Here is a 21620-nt window from a genome sequence, read left to right as displayed (position 1 = left end):
AACCTGAAGAGGAGAGTCCTGGCCCCTAGCCCTGCCAGTGTAGCAGAAATGATGACGGATGATGATGATGGCAGCAGCAGCTGTTCTTCTCTGCGTGAGTAGCTTAACGTTGTTCGTGTGTAATTTACGTTGAGTAGGTTAACCACGTTATTACATTAATGCATGTAAGGTGAACTAGCAAACACCGTCGTAGTTACATGCGGCTGTCTTGTTGTTTGATGGCACATACTGCCTTCACCCTGGCCAAAAAGGCTAAAATGACCAAAGAAAAAGTGGAAAACAGCTAAACATGAGAGGTTTTTGGACAAAGTTTGTGTTTTTTCTATTGTTTAAGCACTGCTTCCAGCCAAGAGTGATACCATATATGCCCTATAGCTGCAGAAAAGGCTAACATTGTTATCTTTTTACAAAAAAACAGCTAAACATGAGAGGTTTTTGGACAAAGTTTGTGTTCTCCATTCTTTAAGCACCGGTTTGAGCACCGTTTAAGCACCGGCACCGTTTCAAAAGTACCGGTTTGGCACCGGTATCGGATAAAACCTAAACGATACCCATCCCTAGTCCTCAGGCCATCCTCATAAAACGTTTTTTTTACCTGGAACCCCAGCCAAGTTGGTCATAAAAAAGAACCTGGTTGGGGTACTACCACCTAATGACAAACCCTAAAACCCAAGATGAGCCAAGCCAAGTAGGTACTAGTGGAAAAGACAACAACTAAAACTTCTTACACCAGAGATGAGCTCCTGAACATCAGGGCTTCAAGTCCTGAGGACTTGAGGAGGTTTCTGTTTTTACATAAACAGTGGCTGGTGTAATGATGGTGTTATTTAAATAACTATTCAAACTATGCTCCTCATCTGGAATCTTTGGTCATTTACTGCAAACCTTTTTACTCCCTACGTGAGTTTACTTCATTCAGTCTGGTAGGGTGTGTATATTCCACCACAGGCCAACATACAGGAGGCCTGGAAGACAAAGCCAGACACCTTAGTCATTGTCCTTGGTGATTTTAACCAAAGAAACCTCAGTCAGAAGCTCCCCAAATGCATACAGTTTATTCAATGCCCAACCAGACAACTGTATTGTTACACCACAGTAAGCAATGCCTACCATGCAGTCCTTCATGCTGCATTAAGATTCTCATGGTTTACTTGGTAGAAACTAAAACTTTCTAAATGTGTATTGAAGACATGTAGGTAGTGCACTAATGATGCAGGCATGTCCGGCTTGCACTGACTGGGAGGTTTTCAGGACTGCTACCAACAGTTTGGAAGAGTATACAGGTGTTGTGACATCATACATCAGCTTCTGTGAGGACAGCTGCATATAATCACGCACCAGGATGAGCTATATTAATGACAATACCTGGTTCACACCTAAGCTATGGAGGCTTAGCTGTGAGGAGGCTGGAAAAGGAAGAAGTGTTTTGGCGTGGGCACAGAGATTGTTTCAAAGCATCAAAGTACAAGTTTAGCAAGGTGCTAAGAGAGGTTCAACAGCTGTACTCAAACAAACTACAGCAGTACTTTTCAGTTCATGACTCTGCTTCTGTCTGGATACGGCTCAGGCAGTTAACCAACTACAAGCCTAAAGCCCACCACTCCACCAACAATTCCCACCTAGCCAACAGCCTCAACAGCTTTAACTGTCACCTAACAATCAATGGAACAGTCCGGTTTCCTGCACAACCCCCACCCTTGACTTTGAAGACCTGCGGTTCCCAAATCCATCACCTCCACCACTCACAGTACACAGTGGACCACCTACTGCTCACCCCTTCAGAAGTTTCTTGATCTCTCAGGATACTTTTCTCCATACTTGAAAGAGATGGAAACAATGTCTTTAAGAGACAGAACACCTGCAAAGCACCAGGACAATGTCAGTCTCCATCCTAAAGTGCTGTGCTGATCAGTTGTTTCCAGTGTTCACCGACATCTTCAACACCTCACTGCAGACATGTCATGTGCCAGCCTGCTTCAAGGCCTCCGCCATCATTGCTGTTCCAAAAAAACAAAACAAGACAAGCGTTGATGACCACAGACCTGTCGCTCCAACCTCTGTAGTCATGAAGACATGTGAGTGTCTGTCTGGTAATACACCATCTAAATTCTCAGACCCCCTGCAATTTTCCTACAGAGCCAACAGGTCAGTAGGCGATGCTGTTAACATGGCACTGCAGAAGTAATAAATGCATGAACTAGTTTTTCAGCATCACTCAGGGGCAGGCTGTGTCTCATTTTAGAGATATTGAGGAAATGCAAGAAAGCAGTCCTACATTTTCTTTAATATGCACACTATGGCATATCCTGGTCAACAACAACTCCAAGATTCCTCACGGTGTTACTGGAGGCCAAGATAATGCAATCCAGAACAGATATCTAAGCACTTTGAGTGTGCCAGGAGAGTAGAAAAGCACTATATAAGAATCAGTCCATTTACCACTTATCTGGTTAGGGCCGAGCACAATAACCTTAGTTTTATCTGATTTAGAAGCAGTAAATTAGAGGTAATTAGAGGGGTGTTATCTGGCTTCATAGATAGAGTTGGGTGTAATCTGCACAGCAGTGAAAATGTATGCTATGCCTTTTGATGATACTGCCTAAGGGAAGCATGTATAATGTACACAGAATTGGTCCTAGCACTGAACCCTGTGGAACTCCATAATTGACCTCAGCGTGTGAAGAAGACTCTCCATTTACATCTCACGTGTCAAACTCAAGGCCCGCGGGCCACATCCGGCCCGGCGTACATTTATATCCGGCCCGCGAGATCATTTTATAGAGATTTATTATTATTGTTATGCATGGCCTGGCGATATGAGGTGCTAATAGCACACAAACTACAGATCCAATAATGAAGCGCTGCAGCCTCCTTGCCAAATGCTAGGCTACCTGGGAACATTCCCACATCAATCAAGTCAAACTTCTGTTTTTGCCAAGCTAACCCCTCACAATGGCGAAGAGAAAAGTTGATTCCTAAAACAGAGCCTTTCAGCACCCGGTGGGAGGATGAATATATGTTTACATCTATGCGACGTCTTGTCTCCAGACAAAACGCAGATTTTGGCAAATGTGAGCCTGAGCAGAAATACGACTGCTGATCAGGTTTGTGAGGTGGCCACTGATTTAAGAACACAGTTGTGTGAAAGAAGCAAAGACTTTATTGCATACTCTGTTGTTGTGGATGAAAGTACAGTTGAGGCCAAAATTATTAGCCCCCGTTATGAAATTAGAGAACACACTTGATTTAAGTGTGAAAATGACCATTAACAACAAGCCTTTGTTTTGTGTAGTGTATCTGTTTCCAAAATAACAATGTCCACTTAATTAGGATATTTTATTGATACACCAAGTTGAAACAAGAAAGGGCAAAAATGAGACATCCAAAATTATTAGCCCCATGGCCATTAATAGTCAATACTGTACACTTTCTGAGCCACAACTGACAACAATCTCTTAGAATAGCTCTTTACTAGGTTGGCACAGGTCTCCTGAGGGATTCTGGCCCATTCCTCCATTGCAAATTGTTCTAGCTGCTCCAAATTGAATGCTTTCCAAGGATGGACATTCACTTTGAGCACTCGCCACAGATTCTCAATAGGATTGAGGTCTGGGCTCTGTGTGGTCCACTCCGGGATCTTGGTTTTGGTATCCTTGAGGAACTGTTGGACTAATTTTGATGTATGCTTTGGGTCATTGTCTTGTTGGAAGACCCAGCGACGACCTAAGCCTAAACTATGAGCAGATTTCTGCATATTCTCCTTCAAAATGTCAACACAATTTCTTTTTTCATGATGTCATGCAAACCAAACAAGGCTTCCTGTGCCCGAGGCTCCAAAACAGTCTCACAGCATGATGTCCCCAACTGTGTTCCTGCGGTTGAAGGCCTGTGCCTTTCTTCACCAAACATAAGCAACAACTATGTGCTGAAACAGTTCCAGTTTATTCTCATCAGATCAAAGCACAGACTTCTTAAATTCATCTTTACCTTTCAAATGTTCATGGGCAAACCTCATTTGGGCTGTGATGTGCCGCTCTTTGAGTAGAGGGGTTCTTCTGGGACGATGCCCCTGAAGTCCACCACGATGAAGAGCAGTCATAACTGTGTTCCTTGAAACATCAACTCCAGATGTCCTCGGTTCCTTGCTGACATCTGTGACTATTTTCCTCTCCAGAGTTCTTGAAATCTTGTGCTTACGGCCGCGGCCAGGTTTGCTTCTTACAGAATTTTTCTCCTTGTACTTGGCAATGATGCAACATACAGCAGTTCTAGACACTGTGAATTGCTTGGAAATGGCAATGTAGCCTTGTCCCTTACCATGAGCCTCTACTATCTTTTTTCTGAACTCCAGAATTATTTCTTTTGTTTTTGGCAATGGTCAGTAACACTAGTTCCTCTCATGTGTTCATGTGCCCTGTTCCTTACACCCTTTTTATGCAATTGAATGTTGTTAGGAAGTCAATTGACTGCACAGATGTGGTTTCAAAGCTGATTGGTTAATTACTCTCCGTGTTTTGAAAGCAAACATTCACATAGGGCTAATATTTTTGACCACCCCATTTTTTATTATATTTGATATAAAGCAAGCCTAAAAATGTATTTTATATTACAAATGTACCAAAAGCTACTAATAGCACTGGTGAATGTTTGATTATATCAAGTTTCATCAATGCTGTAAACATTGGGCAGAAGTTTAGGAAAATGTTCCAAAATTCCTGGGGGTCTAATAATTTTGGCCTCAACTGTACAGACATGATGGACATTGCACACCTGGCCATCTTTATCCATGGAGTTGACTCCATTTTGCGCATTACAAAGGAAATATTGGACATTAAATTGATGCACAGGACAACGACAGGAAAAGACATTTTTGAAAACGTATGTCAAAGTGTAACTACCCTGGGACAAACTTGTTGGACTTACAACAGATGGAGCGCCGGCAATGTGCAGTGAAAAAGTGCACTAGTCGGCAGGATGTGATTAAAGATGCAGGAGGACTGTACCGGTGAGTTAACAGCATATCACTGCATCATACACCAGGAAACGCTGTGTGGTGAAGTCATAAAATGGAGTATGTAATGACTACCGTAACGCAAACTGTAAACTAAAGGTTTAAATCACCGTCAATTTCAGTCTTTTATGTGGGAAATAGAGTCAGAGTTTGCCGACATTCCTTATCATACAGAGGTCCGTTGGCTGAGTTGGGGAAAAGTTCTCAATAGCGTTTTTGAGCTCAGCAAGGAAATCTGTCAGTTCATGGACATGGCATGTATGATGCGGTGAAGGCATTTCAAGTGAAGCTGCTCTTATGGGAGTCACAAATGCACCAGTGCAACTTGTCTCACTTTCCCTGTTGCCAAGTAATGTTGAACCAAGTCGGCGCAACAGTGTTCCCAAATGCACACTTTGCTGATAAACTGAGCGCACTGCGCACCAAACTTAAACGAACTTGTTGCCAAAAAAAGATGCCAACGATCCAGCTCTGACAAACTGGCATAAGAGCAAAAAAAACTGAATGTTATGATTTGTTGTTATTTTAACTTTTGCTGAAAAGCAGAAATTTTATTTATATTTTTTGGGGGGGCTTTGCATCATGTTCATATTTTGAATTTTGTATCATTTTCACAGGAGATATTTTTATGAAGAGCAAAATATTTTAAGTTTATTTTATTTTTTATAAAATGGCATAATAGCAACAAAATCTCATTGTTTTGATTTGTTATTATTTTAGCGTTTACTTAAAAGCACAATTTTCATTTATTTTTTCTGGGGTTTTTGGCAGCATGTTCATATGTCTAACTTGCATAATTTTGACAGGATATATTTTTATGGAGAGCAAAATATTTAAAGTTAAAGTTTATTTTCTCTAAGTTTATTTATTCTGGAATAATGTTCCTGTCTGTTTTTATTCATATTTATGTTTAAAAAACATTGTTTTAGTGTGTTCATTAGATGTTTATCTTGTTTGGCCCGCGACCTAAAGTGTGTCTTAAGTTTTGGCCCCCTGTGCAATTGAGTTTGACACCACTGATTTACATGAACAAACTGGAGTCTATTAGATAGATATGATACAAACCACTGCAGTGCAGTACCTGTAATACCTACAGCATGTTCTAATCGCTCTAATAGGATATTATGGTCAACAGTATCGAACGCAGCACTGAGGTCTAGCAGGACAAGCACAGAGATGAGTCCACTGTCAGAGGCCATAAGAAGATCATTTGTAACCTTCACTAAAGCTGTTTCTGTGCTGTGATGAGCTCTGAAACCTGACTGAAACTCTTCAAATAAGCCATTCCTCTGCAGATGATCTGTTAGCTGTTTGACAACTACTCTTTCAAGGATGTTTGATATGAAAGGAAGGTTGGAGATTGGCCTATAATTAGCTAAGACAGCTGGGTCTAGAGATGCTTTTTAAGTAAGGGTTTAACTACGGCCAGCTTGAAGGCCTGTGGTACATAGCTGATTATTAGAGATAGATTGATCATATTTAAGGTTGAAGCATTAATTAATGGTAGGAATTAATTAAAGATCAAAAATAAAATATTGTACCTTGTAGAGGCTAAGCCTACACTTGAAGCCACTGAGGCGTTCGTTGACGGGGGTGACGCGATGTCACTGGTATGCATGAATTAAACAGTCCAATAACTCCAGTTGTACTTGTCCTTTAGATGTTTATCCCAACACAATTTTACACAACAGCGCAGCAGTCACAAACTGTTTGCCTTCTTCCGATTAACAACACACCTGATGCTGATTACGTACGTCTTCCTTAAATACCTTCACCATACCAAAAACTCAAAAAATGACATCTAGTGGCATACATAAGGTATCAACCAAAAAATGGCTCCTACACCCCGTATAATCAAAAATCTAGAATCCACTCACAGATTTTACAGTGTAGTCTCAGTGTAGTCAACCTTTTCCTCACCAAAAGCCTGTTCACAGGCTACTGTGTTTCCTGTCACAAGGATAGCATCATCCTAACGTTCACCACTGCTGGTGATAAAGCAGCCTACAGGATGGAGGTGAGGAGACAGGCACCAGGCACTGTTCATTCAGGAGACTGAAGAGCATCAGTGAGAACCTCACTTGGATATTTAACACCATACAGCTAGTTGGGAGGACTCAACAGCAGCTATACTTTCTGAGGAGGCTGAGGAAGTTTGGTATCTTGCCTATGATCCTCAGCAACTTTTTCAGCTGTGTGGTTGAGAGCATGTTGATCAGCTTCATAACAGTGTTGTATGGCAACACTAATGCTATGGACTCCAAAGACCTGCAGAAAGTGGTGAAGACTGCCGAAAAGATTATCAGGACTCCACTGCCCTCTCTGCTGAGCGTCTACCATCACAGAATCCACAGGATAGCTACTTCCCTCCTCAAAGACCCCATCAGCCTCTAAAACAGGGTGTTCATACTTCTACCCTCAGGTAGAGATACAGAAGTGTGAAATCTAGGACCTGTAGGCTAAATAAGTCTTTCTTCCCCGCTGCCATTAGACTCCTAAACACCTGACATGCTTTTAATACACTTTTACATACTCACTGCTTTCTGCACATACTTCTGATGTAGCATTCAATTTGTCCATCCATTCCCTTCCACTTATCCTTATCAGGGTCGCAGGGAGGTGGACCCTATCCCAGCTACCATAGGGCAAAGGGCAGCGTACCCCCTGGACAGGCTGCCAGCCTGATGCTGGGCTAGCACAGAGAGACAGATGACCATTTACACCTATGGGCAAGTTAGAATCAGCATATAACCTAACCCCACTAACTGCATGTCTCTGCACTGTAGGAAGACGGAGAACTCACACAACCTCAGGGATATATTTATAGTACATATATTTATATATTTATTTTATGCTTGTAAACATAAACACAATCCGATAAATGATCCCCTTTCTTTTATGAATTTTTTACATTTTTAATCCTTATCAAATCTTTGTCAAATATGTTTATTTTACATTTATTAAATTAAAATTAAAATCAAAAAAAATTTTTAACCAGTTACATTGTATTAAGTTTATATTCCAGTGCTTTGATCAGTGTCAGACTCCAGGCCCAGTGACATGATTCCAAAACCTCCCTCTCTGTCTGGCCACTCAGTCAAGATCTTCTTGATTTTTTAATCCCTGCTCCTCGTTCCTTAATCTGATCTCTGATGGATTAGCAGTACATAGGCCAACACCATGTGCCTTTACTATCTGTATAAGATAAAGGTCTAATCATCTCTTACTTTACTCAGATTGCACAGAGTGTATATTTGTTAATAATTTGAATTATTTTGGATAAGGATAAGTGTAAGATAATGGGTAATTTCAGTTTTTACTTTATAATTTTGTTTAGTGTAATATTTACAGTTAAATTGTATTTTCTTTCCTTATTTAATTTTTACGTACTGTTCCTTTAATACATGGCAACTGTGCACGGGAAGAGCGTTCGCGACTGGCAGTGTGGAGTAACGGGGCTTTAACTAGCTGTGGAGTCAAACAGTTTTCTTACCGTGTTTGCAGTGTAACTGAACATTCAAACGGATTACTGTGTTTCAAGACTGTGGAAATAAATGTTTGCCTGTTTGTTTTTCAACTACAGGCAGACTTTGTGGATTATGTTCAACTGCACAAGGACACGCATACGGCCCGACTACCAGCTAGTGCTTCCGCGGTAATATTCGTAAGAAAACTGACTCCTCGCGGCCGCAGTCTTTGGATTGGAAATTTAACTGCAACACATGGACATGAAATACGAGGAGAGGATTCACCAGTCAGCCCTTCAGCACAGAAAGTAAGTGCAGTTACTCGTGGATAAGGAGGAGATTGGGGAGTGAAACGTGACATATTGGCAACACAGTGTTATGCTAATTAGCAGCGAACGACCCGCTAACGACTAGCTAACTACATGTGAACAGCTACCCTTTGTGTGTTTCCTGAGGCTATTGGTGCAGTTAGCTGTATTGAGCTCCCAGCTAAGTGGAACAAGCTAATCGGAGAATCATAAGATAAGATAACCTTTATTAGTCCCACACGTGGGAAATTTGTTTTGTCACAGCAGGAAGTGGACAGTGCAAAAGTTATGAAGGACAATTAGAATAAAATAAAATAAGAATAAATACAGTACACAACTGTACAGAATAGAATAAAAATAGAATACTATATACAGTAGAATAAAATAGAATAAAATATACAATAGGATAAAAATAGAATACAAATGCTATATACAACAGAGTGAAAAATACAACGGTGCCAGAAAGATTATTGCACATTTGTGTTATTGCACATTTGTGGATGTGTGTGTATGATCAGTTAAAGTCTTTGTTGTGGAGTCTGACAGCAGTGGGGAGGAAAGACCTGCGAAATCTCTCCGTCCCACACCGTGGGTGCCGCAGTCTCCCACTGAAGGAGCTGCTCAGTGCTGTCACAGTCTCATGCATGGGGTGGGAGATGTTGTCCAGCAGGGATGACAGCTTAGCCACCATTCTCCTGTCACTCACCACCTCCACTGGGTCCAGAGGGCATCCTAGAACAGAGCTGGCCCTGCGGATCAGCCTGTTCAGTCTCTTCCTGTCCCCAGCAGAGATGCTGCCACCCCAGCAGACCACACCATAAAAGATGGCTGAGGCCACCACAGAGTCATAGAAGGTCTTCAGGAGTGGGCCCATGGAAGATGATAAAGATTCAGCAACAGTGGAAAAGCGGCAGGTGAAGCCTACAGCTAAGGCGATGGAGGATGCATTACAAAGGAAAATAGGCTCAAGAAAAGCTAAGTTGGGTCAGCTAACAGAGAAAAAGAATGAGATGCTGCAGTTAATGGAGGATGATGGCAATGTGGAAATAGTTAAAACCAAGTTGGCTACAGAATTTAATCACATCTTTGGAGAGTTTTGTGAACTGAATACAACTGTAAAGGGGCTATTTCAGCAAGCTGCGTCAGGAGAGGACATGGATAATGATCAGCAGCATTGGTTTGAGCCCAAAGCAGATGCAATGAGAAGCTTTGTTGACAATGTGGATGCTTGGATAAAGGAAGTCCATCAACGTACGAAGGAAGCTAAAATGGTTGATGAGAGTGTTCAGCCCACTGACAGCATATCAGTAGCAGCATCTAGGAAGTCTAGAATGTCCAAAAGCAGCACTGGTCAATCTTCAGCATCTTCAGCTCGCTTGAAGGCAGAATTGGAGAAGGCTGCACTCTTGGCACAGGCGGCAGCTTTAAAGGAACGGCGAGCTTTGGAGGAGCAAGAAGCTAAACTTAAGGCTGAGAAGGAAGAGCTTGAATTGCGAACTGCTTTAGCAGCAACTGATGCTAAACTTAAGATTTTGCAGAGGTTTGAGGGATCAGATGTGTCACATAGAGATGAAAAAGTATCTTCCATCCAGATGCAGCCAGCTGGGGTACAGACTGATCATCACAGAGCGACTACTGAGGATTGTGGTGGTGAGCAAAACAGGATGCCCATCATCCAGCCTCAATCAGCTAACACTGTACGGGTAAATCAGCCAGCTATCAGAAAGAACAGCCACTGTTCTTCAGGCAACAGTTCTTCTCACTCAGCGGGCGTAGAAGCTTCACAGACGTTGTTAGCTGTTATGCAACGACAGAACGACATTGCAGAAGTCCTTGCAACGCAACAAAGACTTTCTACTCTACCTCCTCAGAACATTTCCATCTTCAGTGGGGATCCATTGGAATATAGACTGTTTATCAGAGCCTTTGAGCATGGAGTAGAGTGTAAAACAGAAAGCAGAAAGGATCGTCTTTACTTCTTGGAGCAATACACTTCTGGACAGCCCAGGGAGCTAATACGCAATTGTCTGCATATGCATCCAGAAAAGGGCTACTGTGAAGCAAAACGGCTTCTGAAAGAGCACTTTGGCAACGAATACAGGATTTCTGTGGCATACATAAATAAGGCTCTAGGCTGGCCTCCAATAAAGACAGAAGATGGTGAAGCCCTCAGCGCATTGGCACTATTGCTCACCAGTTGTGGCAATGCAATGTCAGACATGGAGTACATGGAGGAGTTGGATAATGTTGCCAACATGCGTGCCATTGTGAATAAGCTACCGTACAAACTCAGGGGAAGGTGGAGGAGTGTTGCCTTTGAAATAGAGGAGACAGAAGCTCGGCGGCATAAGTTTATGGACCTTGTCAAGTTTATTAACACGCAGGCTAAGGTAGCATTACACCCAGTGTTTGGAGATATAAAAGACAGCAATAAGGGACCAACCAAGTCTCCACCAAATGTCACTTTAGGGAGGAAGAGTGGCAAGACCATTTTTACAACAACAGCCACACCTGTGAACCACTCGGGCAGCATCGATGCAGAGGCAAAGGGAGGCAAAAAGGGACTCACTAATCCTACCTCCGCATTCAACAAGCCATGTTTGTTTTGCCACAGTGAACATACCATGGCACAATGCAAGAGACTGAGAAAATCTCTACACAAAGAGAAACTAGAATTTCTTCGAGGGAAGGGACTTTGCTTCAGCTGCTTAAAACAGGGCCATATGAGTAGGTCGTGTGAGGAGAAATTGAACTGTGAGCTCTGTTCACTGACTCATCCAACTGTGTTGCACATCAAGAGCAAGGATAAACCTGCACCAAAGGAGGAGTCACCAGAACATGATGAGAAGCAGTCTGTCAGCAGTGGGTTTGTAGAGACAGCTAATACACTATGCTCTGGTACTGGGGCCGGAGACGCAGATAGCATCCTTGCTATTGTTCCAGTCCAAGTTAAGGCAAAGAAAGGCGACAAGGCGGCTATCACATATGCTTTCTTAGACCCAGGCAGCACTGCAACGTTTTGTACCGAAAGGCTAATGAATGAGCTCAATCTCAGTGGAAAGAAAATGGACATACTGTTGACAACCATGGGGCAACAGAAAACGGTCAGCAGCCATCTTGTTACAGGCCTAGAGGTTAGCAGCCTAGAAAATTGCAACTTCATTGAGCTGCAGGAAGTGTTTTCTCAGAAGGCAATCCCAGCTGATAAAAGGAACATTCCACTGCAGGCAGACGTGGACAAATGGCCTTATCTAAAGCGGGTGCGAATACCCTACATCAATGCAGAAATAGGTCTGCTAATCGGAACTAATGTACCAAAGGCTATGGAGCCAGAGGAAGTCATTCACAGCATAGACGACGGACCCTATGCAGTAAAAACAAGCCTTGGCTGGACAGTGAATGGACCGCTGCGGGATGGCAATCGCAGAGCTGCAAGGAGCAAAACAGTAACTATCAAATCAAATCGAATATCCATGGCCAAACTGGATGACCTGTGGAAACAGCAGCTCAGATATGACTTTCCTGAATGCAACCAGGAAGAGCAACTGGAGATGTCTAGGGAAGATCTCCAATTCATGGACAGTGTAACACTTTCTGCCAGACTGGTTAACGGACATTACTGCATCGGTCTACCTCTTAAGAACAAAGGGATTCAAATGCCCAACAACCGAGTGCTAGCAGAACAGCGTGCCTTAAATTTGAAGAAGAGGCTTCTGAAAAACCCCACATTTCGTGAGGACTATAGTGCCTTCATGAAGGATCTGATGTCCAAGGGCTATGCCGCGAAGGTTCCTGACAAAGACCTCGGGCGCAGTGATGGAAAGGTTTGGTACATCCCACACCATGGAGTGTACCATCCCAAAAAGCACAAAATGCGTGTTGTATTCGACTGTGGAGCTGCCTATCAGGGGTTCACGTTGAATGGGCAACTTCTTCAAGGGCCGAACCTTACCAGTACTCTGACTGGAGTTCTCACAAGATTTCGCCAAGAACCTGTAGCTGTCATGGCCGATGTGGAAGCCATGTTCCACCAGGTAAAGGTTCCACCAGAAGACACAGACCTCTTAAGGTTCTTATGGTGGCCAAATGGAGACCTTAATCAAGCTCTGGTGGCGTACAGAATGGTTGTGCACCTATTTGGCGCAACGTCATCACCAAGCTGTGCCAGCTATGCTCTGAGACGGTGTGCTGAGGACAACAGGGACCAGTTTGACAGTACAGCTATTGAAACTATACTGCAGAACTTTTACGTGGACGACTGCCTGAAGTCAGTTGGCTCTGAGGATGAAGCTGTGTTGCTTTTCCACAATCTGAAAGCAGCCTGTCAAATGGGAGGATTCAGGTTGACGAAATGGATAAGCAACAGCCGTGTGGTGCTGGCATCCATTCCTGATACTGAAAAGGCAAAGGAAGTTAAAGATCTGGACTTGGATCAGGATGTACTGCCCATAGAGAGAGCACTGGGAGTACAGTGGTGTGTCCAGTCTGATAGCTTCAAATTCCGAATTGCCATTCAAGAGAAACAACCCACAAGAAGGAACATTCTCTCTACTGCAAGTTCCATCTACGACCCACTAGGCATCTTGGCGCCAGTGATTCTGCCGGCTAAAAGGATTTTGCAAGAGTGCTGTAGGCTAAAGATTGGCTGGGATAGCGTCATTCCACAACATCTTGCTCAGCAGTGGAATAAATGGCTTAACAATTTGGAGTTACTCCAGGGGTTTGAAGTTACGCGATCTTTCAAGCCAGCACATTTTGGAGGCACTTCATTTGCTCAGCTTCATCATTTCTGTGATGCTAGTGAGGAGGCTTATGGTACTGTAACCTATCTAGTGCAGAAAAGCTGGAATGGTCAAGTCCATTGTTCCTTTGTTATGGGGAAGGCAAGAGTTGCACCACTCAAACACACCACCATTCCACGTCTGGAATTAACAGCAGCAACTATGGCAGGACGAATGGACAGGATGTTAAGGAAAGAGCTACAAATACAGCTTGCAGAGTCGGTGTTTTGGACTGATAGTACAGCGGTGCTAAAGTACATAAACAACGAGACAACAAGGTTCTGCACCTTTGTCGCCAACCGAGTCTCTCAAATCCTAAAGTGTCCGTGGCTTCTCAATGGCGACATATCAACTCACATCTCAATCCGGCTGATTGTGTCTCAAGAGGACAGAACGTAGGCCTTTTCCTACAGAACCATGTCTGGATTTCTGGACCAGACTTTCTCACGGCACCAAACAACTGTTGGCCAAAGAATCTTGATCATCTAGAAGCTCTTAACCCAGCAGACCCGGAGATCAAAAAAAATGTGTCCATCAGCACCTTCGCATTAAATACAGGAACGGATGTACTGCAGCAGTTGATAGAACACTACTCCTCATGGATACGCCTTAAGAAAGCTGTGGCATGGATCCTTAAGGTAAAGAACATCTTGCTGGTTCGAGCCCAAAGAACGACTAGAACAGACTGCTGACACTGCACAAGACATCAGTAAAGCACAGAGACAGCAAAGTCGAAACCTGACAAACCTCAGGTCAAGCCACCGCAAAGAAAACCTCACAGTGGATGACTTAAAAGAAGCTGAACTTGAGATTATAGGCCACTTCCAAAGACAAAAATTTCAAGAAGAAATCACTGCCCTACAAAAGGGTGAGCCTGTTAAAAGGAGCAGCCACATATACAAGCTCAATCCGCTTCTTCAGGATGGGATCTTGAGAGTTGGGGGAAGGCTCAGTCGCTCGGCCTTGCCAGAAGAGTTCAAACACCCTGTCATTCTGGACAAGAGCTTAAGGGTGTCTGAGCTCATTCTACAAGAAATACACAAGGAGGTGGGTCATAGCGGACGCAACCATGTCCTGTCCAAGCTACGGCAAAGGTTCTGGATTCCCGGAGCCAACAGCGCTATCAGGAAAGTTCTTTCCAAATGCACTGTGTGTCGACGATTGCGTGGCATCGTTGGGCAACAACAGATGGCTGACTTGCCACAAAACAGAATTACACCTGATGAACCGCCATTCACGAGGACAGGAGTAGACTATTTTGGGCCCTTTGAGGTCAAGCGTGGAAGAAGCACTGTGAAGAGATATGGTGTAATCTTCACCTGTTTGGCCATTCGAGCTGTACACTTAGAGGTAGCAGCATCTTTGGATACCGACTCTTTCATCAATGCTCTTCGCAGATTTATCGCAAGAAGAGGACAAGTGGTAGAGCTGCGCTCAGATAACGGGACCAATTTTGTCGGTGCAGAACGAGAGCTTACGAAGGCTATTCAAGAGTGGAACACCTGCAAAATAGAAAGCACATTGACGCAAAAGGGCATTAAGTGGATCTTTAACACTCCAGCTGCTTCTCACCATGGAGGGGTATGGGAACGTTTGATTAAATCGGTCAGAAAAATCCTTAGTGCCACCCTTAAAACTCAGAATCTGGATGAGGAGAGCCTTCAGACATTTCTCTGTGAAACCGAAGCAATCCTCAACAGTCGGCCTATTACTACACCCTCCAATGACCCTAATGACTTGGAAGCACTCACTCCAAATCATCTCCTACTGTTGAAAGCAAGGCCATCTCTTCCTCCAGGACTGTTCCAGCAGGAGGACATCTATGCCTGCCGAAGATGGAGGCAAGTTCAATATATGGCAGATCTTTTCTGGAAGCGCTGGGTGAGAGAGTATTTGCCTCAGCTTCAGACACGGCAGAAGTGGACACGGGTGTCTAGGAACTTTGTGCCTGGAGACATCGTTTTGCTCGTGGACGAAACTGCACCGAGAAACTCTTGGCTCATTGGTAGAGTCACTCAACCCATGCCGGATGAACATGGACTTGTTCGCAGGGTTCGTGTGAAGACCAAGACCAGTGAACTGGATAGACCGATCACTAAGGTCTGTCTGCTCCTAGAAGCAGTATGAGTCAGTGGTAAAGACTGCGCTCCTACGGTATGTCATGTACTGGTGACCTCTGACATCAGAAGAAAGAAGAAATTATGTTGTAAGGACTGAATGCCTATGCTGTTGATATTGATCATTGTGCCAAATTGTTAATAATTGTTTATAAGTTTATAGAACAATTAGGGGCCGGGAATGTATAAGATAAAGGTCTAATCATCTCTTACTTTACTCAGATTGCACAGAGTGTATATTTGTTAATAATTTGAATTATTTTGGATAAGGATAAGTGTAAGATAATGGGTAATTTCAGTTTTTACTTTATAATTTTGTTTAGTGTAATATTTACAGTTAAATTGTATTTTCTTTCCTTATTTAATTTTTACGTACTGTTCCTTTAATACATGGCAACTGTGCACGGGAAGAGCGTTCGCGACTGGCAGTGTGGAGTAACGGGGCTTTAACTAGCTGTGGAGTCAAACAGTTTTCTTACCGTGTTTGCAGTGTAACTGAACATTCAAACGGATTACTGTGTTTCAAGACTGTGGAAATAAATGTTTGCCTGTTTGTTTTTCAACAACAAGCAGACTTTGTAAATTATGTTCAACTGCACAAGGACAAGCGTACGGCCCGACTACCAGCTAGTGCTTCCGCGGTAATACTATCATCACCTTGATAAACAGCACTTTATCAAGGTGATATACATTGTTAACATCAATTAATATTTCTCTCCCTCCCTCTTCCATTAGTATCTGGATGGGTTGCAGAGGTCTCTCTGGGTCCACTGACCAATTCCACTCCAATTAGTTGCAGTGGTCGGCTGTACTCTCGTTTCCCTGTTTGACTTGCACATGGATGAAAGTGGTCTCTGGGACTCCAGGGGTCTGGCAGCTCCCAGTGGACTGGATAGCCGAGTTTGCTGTTTTGGAGTGTCTAGGGTACTACCTAGCGTTCTTGGGGTGTGGGACCTGGGGTGCTTGTGGTGGGGGCTCCTGGCCCCCAGCTGGGTGGCTGGCCTCTTCTGGGTGAGTCTGGGTGCAGGCCCTGGGGCCCTGGTGCTCAGGGTTACCTGGTCTCTGGCTGGGTCCCTCCTAGCACGGAGTTGGCTGCCTTGCCCTGTAGGGTGGGTTGACCCATGTTGGGATGGCTGGTCTGGGCCTTGGGGGCTCATGGGTGCCCGCAGGCCCATTGGGTGTGGTGGGGTGTCTGGGTGAGGGAGCAACAGTTGGGTGCAGCTTTTCCCAGACTCAGCCCAGTGTGTCTTGTCCCTTTGCTGTGTGTGTCTGTTGTAATTGAGTGGACAACTGGTTCTGCACAGTCCATGCTACTCTGTGGTGGGGGCGATGGGTGCTACACTTCACTCAACGGTGCTCTGGGACATTGTTGATGACTGTGTTGCTACTATTGATGCTATGGTCTGTGCTAAAGATCTTGCTGTCGCTGCCCTCCTGCTTTCCATGTATGCAGGTCCCAGAGCAGAATTACTATAAATGGAAATATCAATCCTACTTTTTGACACTGGTCTAGAAAACCATCCTATTGGTTTCCTACAGCCCCTGTGGCAGGGTGTAGGAAATGGGGGTGCATACTGTATTCCATATATAATGTAATAACTGAAATAACATGAATAGAAATGAAGAAATAAGCAGAAAAACCCTGAACAAGAGGAGCCTATAGAGAATAAGTAGAACTGATCTCGGAAAGGTTTTGGCACAACAGTGCATTCAGATCATAATTCTGTTTGCAAAAGCTGCCAGACAAGACAGAATTAAGAAAAAAGAAATTGTACAACTGAACAGTTTAAACATGCTAAAACAGTATTTCTCAAAACCAACGAGTGAAATGAAATTGTTTTCTATAAAAAAAGACAGCTGGTGGTGAAAATGTTTATTTCAAACAAATATCTGTACTTTCTACTCCTTATTTTTTCAAAACAGGCTTGTTTCTTTTTGTTTAACGCAGAGCTATTTTTTCACTGCATGTCTTCAGACATCAAACTCATTTAAGCCCAAACAGATGAAGGGCAGTTTGTGTAGTAATCACCAGGGTATGTCACATAAGAAGATATGAAATAGGTAAAACCATGTGCTATAGTCAGGGGTTAAAGTCAGTGGGTGGTTTTGTTTGTTTGTTTGTTTATTTGTTTTGGAGTATTTTCTTTCTCAACACCAGAACAAGTGTCTATAAGTTGCAGTTGCTGTACTTTAGCATCCAGCTAGTGCTACAAAAGAGGAGCGAGAGGAGCATAAAGGGAGTTATGTTTTTTAAGTAGCAAGTAATTACAAATGCAGCGTTATCAGTTCAGCAAACATCAACAAACACAAACTGTCTGTGTCCATCTGAGCACGCAAAGATTATATCAAGCGCTTTATCTGCTCAAATAGAGTAGAAAAGACGTACATAAGAACCAGTCCATTTACTGCTAGCTAAAGGTACAGCTGCTGTATTCCACAGGTAGAGAAAAAAAGAGCTAACTTCACTCTTACTTAGCACTTAGTTCCTCCTACGCCGGGCGGCGCATTGGGCAGCTAGTGATCTCCATCGATGTCAGTCAGCAGCGACTGCTTCAGCTTCGTCCCAGGCAATGTCGACAGTTCTCAGATCGTCCATGAATGTTCGACGCCATGTGGTCTTTGGTCGGCCTTGCTTTCGCTTGCCAGTGCGTGGACGCCATGTAATGGCAATCTTAGCTGGGCGATGAGGGGGTAGGCATAAAATATGGCCCGCAAAGCGGGCGGGTGCCTGCTCTTCATAGGACCTCCTCATTTGTTATTCAACCCCTGTAGGAAATTCTAAGGATTCGCCGCAGGCCACATTGTTGAAGCACGTTCAGGTGTTGAGTAATTGCACTTGTTGAGCGCCAGGTTTCACTAGCGTATAGTGCAGTAGGAATGACGATAGAGTTCAATAGTCTGACCCTAACATTCAGGGAGGTTGAGTTCCAAATAGGTTGGAGACGTTGCAGGACACCGACCGCCTTCCCTACTCTGGCGTCGACATCCCGATCAGAGACCCCGTCATTCGAGATGATGCTGCCAAGATATGTAAAATTCTCCACCTCTTCAGCACGTTGTTGGTTGATCATGACAGGAATGCGGGCACGTGCATAGCCAACTCGGAGTACCTTGGTTTTTTTGGCGCTAATTCTTAATCCAACTTTCGTCGCCTCCCTCTGCAGGGCCGCGGTCAACTTTTGGAGGTCTTCCTGAGTCGAGCCCAGCAAGGCGATGTCATCCGGAAAGTCCAAGTTGGTAAGATTACGCGCTTCGTGCCAGGGGACACCGATGCCAGCTTGGTCAACTGATCGTCGCATGATGAAGTCAATTACAAACAGGCAAGAGGAAAGGGGATAGCACGCATCCTTGTCGGACGCCAGTATTGATCTTGAAGAAATCTGTGCAGCCGTCATCCATCCGGACGCAGCAACAGGAGTTGGAGTAGAGACAACGAAAGGCATCTACAAACTGCTGAGGGACTCCATAGTGGCGTAGGATAGCCCATAGAGTCGGCCGGTGGACGCTGTCAAAAGCCTTCTCGAAGTCAATGAAATTAATAGAAATCTTCCTTTGGTATTCCAATGTTTGTTCAATGATCATGCGGAGGGTGAAGATTTGCTCGACGCATGACCGGCCACTCCGAAACCCAGCCTGCTCTTCTCGCAATCGTTCCTCCACTGCGCATCGTAGCCGATTCAAAAGAGCGAGGCAAAACACTTTCCCGGGTACCGACAGCAACGTGATGCCCCGCCAGTTGTTACAGTCACCCAAATCACCTTTCTTTGGAAGTTTGATGATGGTGCCTTTTGTCCAATCAACTCCGCCGTTGCCGGTCCCAAGCCCGGATGAGAAAGGAGGAGGGTTGGGCGTGGGGCTAGCAACCCCACCCTGTAAAAACTCCAACTGCTACGGAAACAGCAAGTGAATCTAACTTCACTCAGAGATGGAGAAAGATAAGAAAGACAGGACAGGAGAGAGAGCTTAAATTTAAGGGTAAGGACTGCTCAGTGGTGTTTGATAAACTGGAAATGTAAATGTGCTGCAAAACAAACTAGGGAAGACTAACTGTGCTATTTAAAGGTTGTATGAAAATACTCTGCAGCTTACTGCAGGATAAATCGGTTAGCTTGCAATAATGTGATGGATTTGAAATAAAACACTGTGTGTGACTGGTGCACAGTGGTTCTGGTGCTCATGGTCAGAGTTACATCAAGTATAGCAAAGATTTATTTGAAGTTAAGATGATGATGTCTGGATGCATGCTCAATCATCCAGGTAAGTCTTCACTGAAGAAGTCACCTGGATGAGTGACGAAATGTTTCTCCCATTTAAAAAATTCTACGTCCAGATGAAGAGAATCACCCTTTAAGGATTAGGGTGATGATGCTTAGATTCATTCACTGACAGACAGCATAAACAGTGTACTGTCAGTGTAGAGGATGGAACATGTCTGTACTCTTACCCTCTCTAATTATTTGGTAAATGGACTGGTGCTCATTTATGCTCTCACAGCACCCATTGAGACTCACTTTCATGCACTTTAGTGTGACTGTCACATACTCAGTTGCCTCAGGACAATTTAGCGTCAGTCACTTGGCCAAAGACATATTAACATGTGGACGAGAGGAGCAGGGGATCAAACCACTGACCTTCTGATCAGTGGATGACCCTGAGCCATGCTCCCGAGCCCCACTTTGAAAGCCACGGACAAGTCATGCAGATTGTACTGTGGAGTCCTGGCAATCATGTGCATCTTACTTAGGCACATACCACCCATCTAAATACTCACAGAGCAAGCGTATCCTGCCATAGCAACAACACTCCCAACAGCAGCCGGCCTCTTCACTGCAAAAACTGCGCAGAAAACTATCTGCCAAAACAACCAAGCATCCGTACCATTCACCAGAAGAAACTGAACCCTCATTTCAAATTGTGAGAAATTAGTAAAAATGAGCTCTGGTTCATTATTATTTCCTCTCTGCAGCCTTAAACCGGGCTGAATTATAGCTCAAACTGAAATGAGTGGGAAGGAAAAGACACTGGATGACTGCTGTACTGCAGGCAGCCCAAAACAACAGCATGTATGTGGGAGTGCATATATGTGTGTCTTTGTATATACATTCATCACACCCACACACACACTTTCAAATGTCTTCCTTTCTGTTTCTGACAGTGGAATAATGTTCAGAGATGTAATGTAGTGATTCTTCAGCTGCTCTATGTATGTGCCAGTCCATCAGCACACATACTGGTTATTTAAAACCAGACCCCCGCTGAGATGTTGCACACAGCTGACAGCTTAAAGGAATTAAAAGCTTACAGAATCAAGAGACCCTTTTGAGACATTTCAGTTCCACACATACTACATTACATCAAAGTAACTGATGGTACAAAGTAGTTTGTAACACACCGGGGAGCTCTATATGCAGCACTCTGTCTGACAGAAGAGTATCTACCTGTGAAAGCCACATTCCACACAAAGCTTGAAATACATCACATATATTAATGTAGAGACAAACACAAACAGTACAAGGATACAAAGATCTACTCACCAGATTTGTGCTTTGTGTATCCTTGAGCAGCAGAAAGGGTACGGATGGTACGGCTCACTATTGCAGTGTACCGAGCATTACTGAGCCTGAGGTTTTGTCGGGAGATTGTGTAAGCTGAGAGAGATTCAGATTTACTGAGAAGATTCCCTCCCCTTCCTCCCCCCTCCCTCCCTCTCTCTCTCTCTCTCTCTTTCCCTCTCTGCTCTCTATGAGTCTGTCACAAGGCCCAGCCATGCGCCACAAATACCACTTGCCAAATAATTGCTCCACACATGTGAACCCCCCCCCCCCCCCCCCCCCAGCCCCTTGATCCCACCCCAACACACCCACCCACCCACACACACACACACACACAGTGCAATGGAAACCTACTTCTTTTTGTTTTCAGCTCATGTCAGTGTT

General features: G+C 44.0%; 1 protein-coding gene across 3 annotated transcripts in view; it reads right to left on the bottom strand.

Annotated features, from left to right (window-relative positions):
* palmdb (palmdelphin b) overlaps window positions 1-21326 on the bottom strand; it is an 88118-nt gene extending 66792 nt beyond the window's left edge. For all 3 annotated transcript variants that reach the window (XM_063484531.1, XM_063484527.1, XM_063484529.1), the window contains exon 1: window positions 21219-21326. The gene's annotated coding sequence lies outside the window, so the exon portion shown is untranslated. The remainder of the gene's footprint in view (window positions 1-21218) is intronic.
* Window positions 21327-21620: the final 294 nt, after the last annotated feature.

The sequence above is a fragment of the Pelmatolapia mariae genome, linkage group LG9 (genome assembly GCF_036321145.2).
Source record: "Pelmatolapia mariae isolate MD_Pm_ZW linkage group LG9, Pm_UMD_F_2, whole genome shotgun sequence".
Taxonomy (NCBI): domain Eukaryota; kingdom Metazoa; phylum Chordata; class Actinopteri; order Cichliformes; family Cichlidae; genus Pelmatolapia; species Pelmatolapia mariae.
The sequence above is the reverse complement of the archived record's forward strand: the minus strand, read 5'-3'. Positions and strand labels throughout refer to the sequence as shown.